Source organism: Pseudorasbora parva, chromosome 12 (assembly GCF_024679245.1).
Source record: "Pseudorasbora parva isolate DD20220531a chromosome 12, ASM2467924v1, whole genome shotgun sequence".
Classification (NCBI taxonomy): Eukaryota; Metazoa; Chordata; class Actinopteri; order Cypriniformes; family Gobionidae; genus Pseudorasbora; species Pseudorasbora parva.
In genome coordinates, this window is record NC_090183.1 from 17757090 (window position 1) to 17766072 (window position 8983).

General features: G+C 36.8%; 1 long non-coding RNA gene across 1 annotated transcript; it reads left to right on the top strand.

The window, feature by feature from the left end:
• Positions 1-985: 985 nt before the first annotated feature.
• Positions 986-8164, top strand: LOC137094109 (uncharacterized). Its single transcript, XR_010908594.1, has 3 exons — positions 986-1091; positions 1895-2012; positions 7664-8164. It is a non-coding gene; the product is annotated as an uncharacterized lncRNA (long non-coding RNA).
• Positions 8165-8983: the final 819 nt, after the last annotated feature.

An 8983-nucleotide genomic window follows, 5' to 3' on the forward strand; every position in this document is an offset into this window, starting at 1 on the left:
TGTACACACAGACAGCTACAGTAGGTTGAAAATATGTGTGTGTGTGTGTGTGTGTGTGTGTGTGTGTGTGTGTGTGTGTGTGTGTGTGTGTGTGTGTGTGTGTGTGTGTGTGTGTGTGTGTGTGTGTGTGTGTCTGATTATGAATTGTTTGCAACAGGTCAAATTTGTGAACTGTTTTTAATGGTCCTGACTTGAATATTTGCCTGAGATACATTTTGAGTTGCTGTATGTGAAAATCTTTGTCATGATTTTAAGTAGGACATATTCCTGGGTCAACATATGTATATATTTATCCTGGAACACAATTCCTGTCATGAAACATAGTCCTAACCCCCTAACCCTAACCTAACCCTACCAAAGAGGGAAATGATAGGTAAATAACTAGCACCAAACCCTGCATTTAAACATAAACTTGACATAAACTTTAAGCTTGTCACTGAAATATGATTTGTTGATTGGAATGCAGGATTAACAATGTTATAAATATCCAGAAACAGTCTTGTTGAAATCACATTCACCTGTAAATGTATGGAACTGTAAGGCAGTGTCATCTTATAAACCGCTTCAAGTGACCCTGATATTCTAAATTATTATAAATAAAATACTCAATTTGTCTTTCATTTTTGCTAAATATTGACTTAAATATTGAATATTATCTGTATCATATATGTCCTGTCCTATAACCTGTCAGTAAATTAATTGAGATATGCATTTAAGAGTAGGCTAAATGAATGACAAATCAGCAAAACCTGCTATGAGAACATTTTATTGTTATTTTGAAGCCAACTTTTTTCAACCCTTTTTTTTTGTTATGCTTTCATTACAAAAACATTTTTTATCCCTTGCTAGAATATATATATATATATATATATATATATATATATATATATATATATATATATATATATATATATATATATATATATATATATATATATATATATATATATTTAAAATCAACTGGTTCGAGTTCCTATTTCCGGCCCTTTAAATTTAAAAAATAGCCGCGGAAAAGGCGCCCAAAAGACGGAGCTGCAGAGGAGGATTATTGTTTGGAGATTTGACGGTGGAAAACGGCAAAGAAAGTTAAGGTAAGATTTAATAAAAAAAATATTGCTTCGTTTTGGGGATTGCTTCGTTATATTCAGTTGGAGTAACTTACTGCATGTGATATTAAAACGTTAGCTAATGAAAGCTACAATTGTTAGCTATCAAACATTAGTTATTTTGTCAATTCAAAACTTTTGCCATTGCCTGAAGGATTTTGTAAGTGACATAACGTTTGCAATTCAAGTTGATTATCGTTAGTTCACCTCTCTTTCATACATTTGTCACGTTTTTTTTGATAATTACTAACTGCTAAATAAATGGTGATAAAATATTAATATCTGTCTGTTTCATTGCTGTACTAACGTTAGTCTAACGTTATGCGGCTCTCACGTGACAAAAGTATGAACAAGGCCTAACATTACCAGAATAACCTAAATGAATCATCTGTTTCTCATAATTTGTTATTTTGCCTGCAATATGTATAGTTTTTATTATCATTATTTTATTATTTATTTTAAATATGAAGTTGTTATCAAACTTTGCGCTACTTGAGGTGATTGCTAAATGATTTAAAGATCCAAGTCAGTAAAATGATCTGATCTTCCCATCACTAACGTTACAAAGAAGTCCTTCGAACTGAAAATCACATTGTCTTCTGCTGAAAAAAAAGCATAGACCAGCATGATTTCACTTTCACTCACTGTATACCAACCTGCAGTCAGTTCTGTATGGTCAACGTATTTTCCCAATTATAATGTTATAATTATAATGTATAATTTGAAATTCATCTATGTATAAATTTGACATTAAACTGCACTAACTAGTTGTATTACTTGTATTACAGAAACAACAGGATCACAGAGCAAGCGAGTAAGCTGTAGAATCCCACTTCAACAGATGGCTTCAAATTGCAAGTGAGACAGAGGGAGAAGAGAAAAGGAGTAACGAAAATGGACACGCAAGTAATTTACACCGTCTATTTTACTAATTGTTTGTAATCATTTGGAGTAAATCCGGGACTACACTTCACTTCACTTGTTAGGTCTATCTCATCTATTTCATCTTTGTTAATAAAAATTAGAAGAAATATGCAATAAAAAACAGTAATAGAAACTGTATATATATATATATATATATTTTAGGGATGCAACAATACAGTTAGTCCACGGTTCAATACATAACCTTACTTTGGTTTTTAACCACGGTTTTCCGGTTCGGTTCGGGTTTTTTTTTTGCTCTTCTATTCTTAGGTGACAGGAACAGAAAAAGGTTAAGGAGAAAATGGTTTTTATTGCAATACTCTTTCTTTATTTTACTTAAAAGACTTGAAAACCCTTACTTAAACTTAAAACTTTACATAAAAAAAATGTATACACATTCCCAGTGTATTGTATTAAATAAAATAAATATATATAAAGATTTACAGTGGCAGCTCAGAGATGTACAGTAGCATTTAAGTATGAAATTGAATGAATAAATGTAGAGTGTAAACGTAAATGCGGGTAAACACCCTTAACTTTAGTGCATATGATTGGATATTTGCTCAAATCAGCGCATAGACTCAGGCAAACCATTAAAAAAAGAGCAGAATAAATAAAGAGGAATATTCAAGGGGGTAATCTAGCGCTCGGAAAGCGTTCCACCCATAGGGTGTTTAAATATTTTCTCCCGTTGCTTTTGGCTCACTATGGGCTTCTCCCCATTCTTCCCCCTTGACTTGATCAGACCATTGCTAACCAAGCCATCACCTGCTGTTAGCATCCCATTGACTCACATTCATTTTTGAGTCACTTTGACAGTGAATAACTTTACATCAGAGGCGTTTAAAGACTCAATTTGTCCATTGTTTATTTCTAAAGAAACTCGACAATGTATAAAAGGCTCCGTTACCTTGTATCTTACACTATCGCCCCGCAGAAGCTGTTTTTGTAAAAATAGGCTAACTATTGCGTCATAACCAACGCGACTCTGTCGCACAGATGAGAAATTACCGTATAGACCTGAGGAGACGCTCGCAGGCAATCTTTACTGTATATGAGGCAGTCGGGGGGACATGGAGACATAAAGTCTGATAAAGTCAAGGGAGAAGAATGGGGAGAAGCCCATAGATAAACCAAAAGCAATGGGAGAAAATATTTAAACAACGTGATTCAGATTTCACTTTCCACAACTACTAGAAGACTCACAGCTGTCAGACAGGAGGCTCACGTCACATCTACATCGTCAAGCTCAGTCTGAGCCTGCGTAGTTCGCTCAGCCATCAGGAAGTGAGTGCCTCTGATTGGCCTCATTTTTCCGCCGTTGAAGTCAATGGGATAGCTCTGTTCATTTCTTTTACTGTCTATGGGAATATTTCAAACGGGGGGAAATGGAAATAAATAATTAAATGCAAAACCGAAAAAACACAATTCACCAGCGCATATTGAACCATGAATGCGTACCTAACGGTTCAATATTATATTGAGTATTGTGGCATCCCTAATATATATATATATATACAGCTCTGAAAAAAATTAAGAGACCACTGCAAAAAAACTAGTCCTCAGAGTTGGGGAACATTGTCAGAGCAGAAGGAAGCATGTTTTCTTCTACACTCTAAACACGCTGGGTTAATAACAACCCAAGTTGGGTTGAAAATGGACAAACCCAGAAATTGGGTTGTTTGAACCCAGTGAATGGACCTTTTCAAACAACTCAATGTGTGGGTTTGTCCATTTTCAACCCAACTTGGGTTGTTATTAACCCAGCATTTTTTAGACTGTAGGACAACCTTGTACGTGGTTTAATTCATGCGTCCTTCACAAAGACAAGTCTGCCCAATTCAAGCATTGCTGAAGCACTCCCAGATCATCACCGATCCTCCACCAAGTTTCACAGTGGGTATGAGACACTGTGGCTTGTAGGCCTCTCCAGGTCTCCGTCTAACCATCAGAAGACCATGTGTTAGACAAAGCTGAAAATTGGACTCATCAGAGAAGATGACCATACTCCAGTTCTCTACAGTCCAATCCTTATGGTCTCTTGCAAACCTCAGCCTGGCTCTTCTTTGCTTCTCATTGATGAAGGGCTTTTTTCTAGCTTTCCACAACTTCAGCCCTGTCCACTGGGAGCCTGTTTCGAACTGTCCTCGCCGTGAACTTCACCCCAGCTGCCTTTTGCCATTCTTTTTGTAGGTCACCTGAGGTCATCCTATGGTTGTTGAGTGACATTCGAATGAGTTGGTGGTCATTCCAGTCAGTGTAGAGTCGTTTTCGCCCTCTGCCAGTCTGTAACTTTGTTGTCCCCAATGTCTGCTGCCTGACCTTGTTCTTATGAACCGCCGTCTTTAAAATTTTAAGGATGGAAGCAACCCGACGCTCACTGTATCCCTATGCCAGTAAAGCCAGAATATACTTGTAGGCTTCCATACTTGTAGAGATGCTGATTTAAGAAAAAAATTGCAGTGGTCTCTTAATTTTTTTCCCCCAGAGCTGTATATATATTGTAGTGTTTTACTTATCTAAACTTTTTAGGGAAGAAAAACAAATAATCAAATAAAATAAAAATCAATGTTTAGTCTTTAGTGTGTTTATTACAAATGAATTGATCATTATTAAAGCTACAAATGTAGTTCAGTTAAGAACAGTGAGTGATTACCTTTTTTCTTTTATTGTTTCATTAACATAAATATAAAGACCTAATTCACAGATCTAATATAATGTTAGACATCATTTCCCCAACTGCTCCCCAAATGTTCACTTAAAACTGCATTAAGTTAGCCTGACAAGCCAGAGCCACATCAGGAAGTTAGCTCTGGGAACTCGCCATTGACAGGGCTCAGTCCGAGGGGCGGGATAAACGGTTGTCTTTCAAACTACCTCTGCACACGATAGGATAGCGCTACAACCAACCTTCTCGGAACCTTCTCTGCCGTCATTATGTTAAGCCCCGCCCACTGGCTCTACACACAATGTGTTTGGCCTGACCAGAGTTTGGTTTTTACAGCTCAGAAGTGTATTTAGAGTTGCTAGACTAAACTCATGGCAAATTAGATTTGCTGCCGCTAGGGTGTGTCTAGATTTGTAAAATAGCATTATGTAACATTTGCAGTAAGATATCCCAAAACCACCAGGCCAATACTACATATTTTGTTCAGTTGAGAACCTTCAATAACCCAAATGTTTCCAACTATTTGTAAATCGTGAGAAAATTGCTATTTTAACTAAGGAACCGGGACGTGTGAGGGCGTCGCCTAACGATGTCATCATATCTCTTAACCCTCGGTTTCTGGTTTTATTCTGCTGATGCGCTTTACTCCGACTGTAGTGTTAACAAGTGTCACAGCAGCCGCTGAGTGAACGCACAGAGTAACGTCATAACATAATTTAAAACTCACTCAAATGTGTTATATGATAAACAGAGCTGCGTTACCTCATACTCATTACCAGAAAAGCAGAAATAGTGCCGGCGACTATGGCATAATCAAAGTTTTTCGCGCTGCTCGTGAGGCTTGTGTTGTTCATCTCATTAACAATCACTCCAGCAGCCTTGCTCAGCTCCACAACACTCGCTCCTGCTCTGCTTCACACTGCAGTAAAGTTAATAGGGATGTAATGATAAATTGTTATATCGCATTAATAAAATGTGACTATATGTATCGTTGATGGAAACGATATGATTTGCAATATAGTTGTTTTATCCAAGGCTCAACTTGCTGTAGTAAGCCTATTTATAAGGTACAATTTACCCAGACACAAATTTACAAATGTACCTCAAATGTAAATTCTGTCATAATTCTCACCATAATGTCGTTTTTCGTTTAACTTCCAAACACAAATGAAGATATTCTTTATGAAACCCATTTTAAAGTCCATTACTCTCAAACTTAAACGATGCAAAAAATAAAGTAATCAAGTGGTCTAATCCAAATCTTCTGAAATCTTCAAGTCTTCTGAATAGACACAATGGCTTTATGTGGTGAAAATATTTAAAGCTACACTGTGTGATAATTTCCCCCATCTAGTGGTGAAAAGGTATTTGACCAACCAGTGATTATTAGTTTCTGTTCCTCTCAATTCCGATTTTGTTTTAACTCCTACAGTGGCCAATTTAGTCCAAGATTAACATGGCATCCAGTTCAACCTCGTCCATGAGTGCCATCGAGTGTTAAAACGCGAAAGGCGAAGCTTGAATTTACGGGTATGTCCCTCTTTGGCTAATGTACTTTCAAGATGGAGGAGCAACATGACGACCGGCATTCGAACCCCTCACCCGTATGTATTTTCAATGGTATATTATAAACTTACGAGAATACTTTATTACTTGAAAGAAGTGCATTACATCACATTACATACATTAATTAGCACATATTTTTGAAAGAACTAAGTGTTTTTAGCTAAGAATAAACTAAAAAGTTACACAGTGTAGCTTTAACACAGTGAACATTCTGTAGTAAACACAGACGTTCAAATGATTGCGTGACGTGCGAAAACAACATGAAAGTGAGGTAAAATTCTTGGATGAGCTAAACATTTACAGTTTGAGAGCGGCCATTTTGACACACTTTCTTGCGATTAGAACTGTGATTGATTGCATTGATCATCTGAAATGCATGCACTGCTGGAATGACCCTCTTCATAGTGAGAGCGCAAACATTATTTAAAGTGGCACTCCTCCAAAGTCAAAGTGCAAACACCATTTAAAGCGGCAATCCTTAGTGAAAGCGCAAACATAATTTAAATCACCAGATCACATTTAGTTTTAGTAGTATGATTATTCAAAGCAGTTTAGATGGTTCATTCTTATACTGCATTAATAGCAGGAACAGCAGGACATAGCGAGCATGAGCAATGCTGCCTGCATTTAAAGTGCGAGTAATTCGTCAGGGATTTTTGTTTTTTAATTTACAGAGTTTCAGTCACACTATTACATTAATAATCTCATTACATAGAATCATACAATGACAAAACATAATGTTAAATATAATTAATAATAATGCAATGGGGGAATATTTGTGGGTCCTGATAATAATACACAAATAATAATATAATAACAATAAAAAAGTACAAAATAAAAATAAAAACTTTATTTCGGCTTATCGGGATACATATCGTATCGGGATACATATCGTGTCGGGAGTTCAGTATCGAGATACATATTTAATCGTGACACGAGTGTATCGTTACACCCCTAAACGTTAATAATCACTTCCATGAACATGATTTCTGAGTCCTATCCCGATTTTTTTCCTACCGGCTGTGAGGTGAAGACCACATGTCCCAAGATCTTTCCCAAAACTGACCTGATTGTCGCTTGTGCAGATTAATATTAAGATCTGTTTGATCTTTCTGAATTGTAGAAATTAACCAAATGATACAAGGATCAGCAGTTGTTTCTGCACTGAAAGTAAATCCAGACACGATTAAAATCAATGTTTGGGAAGCCAAATTTTCTGTATTTTTTGCACAAAATAATAAATCATGTCAATAAAACCCTAATTTTAGTGTTTAGGATGTTATAATCTATATACATAAAAGTGACATACACATTTTTATATAAATATGGCAGCGATAAGGTACAGTAATGGTTTTATTTGGTGTATTCTTTGCTAACAATCTTTCATTCTTATCCCGAGGTTACATTGTCAGCTGGATCTGCTCCAAATCCAGATCAGATGGTGGACCTGCACCTAGACATCAACGCAGCCCTAAATGTCAACAGATAACATGTCAACTAGACAACTCCTAGAGACGGATCCCCTGTGAGGAACTTGCTAACAGCCATCAACACAGATCCTCTGTCCTCTGCACAGACCCCTAAGGCCAGCTTCAACTCCATGTCGGCATGTTGTATCCTGATCTTCAAGCTGGTGGATCTAGATGAAATATTCTGAATTATTGCAATCCATAGTCTGACTTGTAATGCAGCCTGAATCATATTCACACCATGTTCGTTGGCCAGAGACAACTGGTCCCCCAACTCAGCCTGGTTTCTACCAAGGGTTTTTTCTTCTCCATTTCTGTCACCTGATGGATTTTGGGTTCCTTGCCACTGTCGCCTTAGGCTTGCTTAGTTTGGGACGCTTAATATTCTACAATAGGGGTGGGCTATATACTGGTAGATATGATTAACTGGTAGAAATATATCAACTGCTACTGATTTTGGACCATCATCTCTATCGTAGTTACGTTGCTGTTCTGCTTGTGTGGTAATGAAATCTTATCATCTGCCTGCATTTTTAAGCATGGTTAAAAAACAAGGGATTTTAAACTGCTAAAGTGCAGTAAGCAGTGAAAGACACCTCATTTGACGACATGTGCACGCTGTCAGAGAGACTGTTTCTAAGCACAATTTTTTTGTATCATTGGCAGCAAGAATTACAAAATGTCTATGGTATTTCTAATGTCTATATAATATTGATTTAATTGCACTGATGCTATTGGAGGAGAACTGAACTGCGCTGGATCATGTTTTCTGCAAAGCTGCTTTATAGCAAATTGAACTGATTTCATAATTGATGAACCTTACACAGTTATTGAACAGAACTGAATCAACACTGACCTGACTTCAGCTGTGACACTATTTTCTTTTTAGGGCTGCTTTACTGCAGAATTTAACTCTGTTTGAATAATTAAATAATTATTTTCATGTTTATTCCTGTAAATCTGTTTTGAAACTTTATAAAAGATTTAACAAAGAAAGGTAACTTGAATTGTGCAATGGCCTGATTGTGGACCAGATTTGGCAAACAGCATGTGGGCCACATGAGGATTGTGTAAAAGACCAACTGTGGCCCACATTAGGGTCAGTTCTGGTTTATATCGGCCAAAGCAAGGTATTAGATCTGGGCCTGACCTGGGCCAGAATTAAATTTAACTGTGAGCCATATGTGGGTCATTTCTGCTTCATGTGTTTTGTTCATGGCTGACATGTGGCATTGCTATTGCTTGATTGT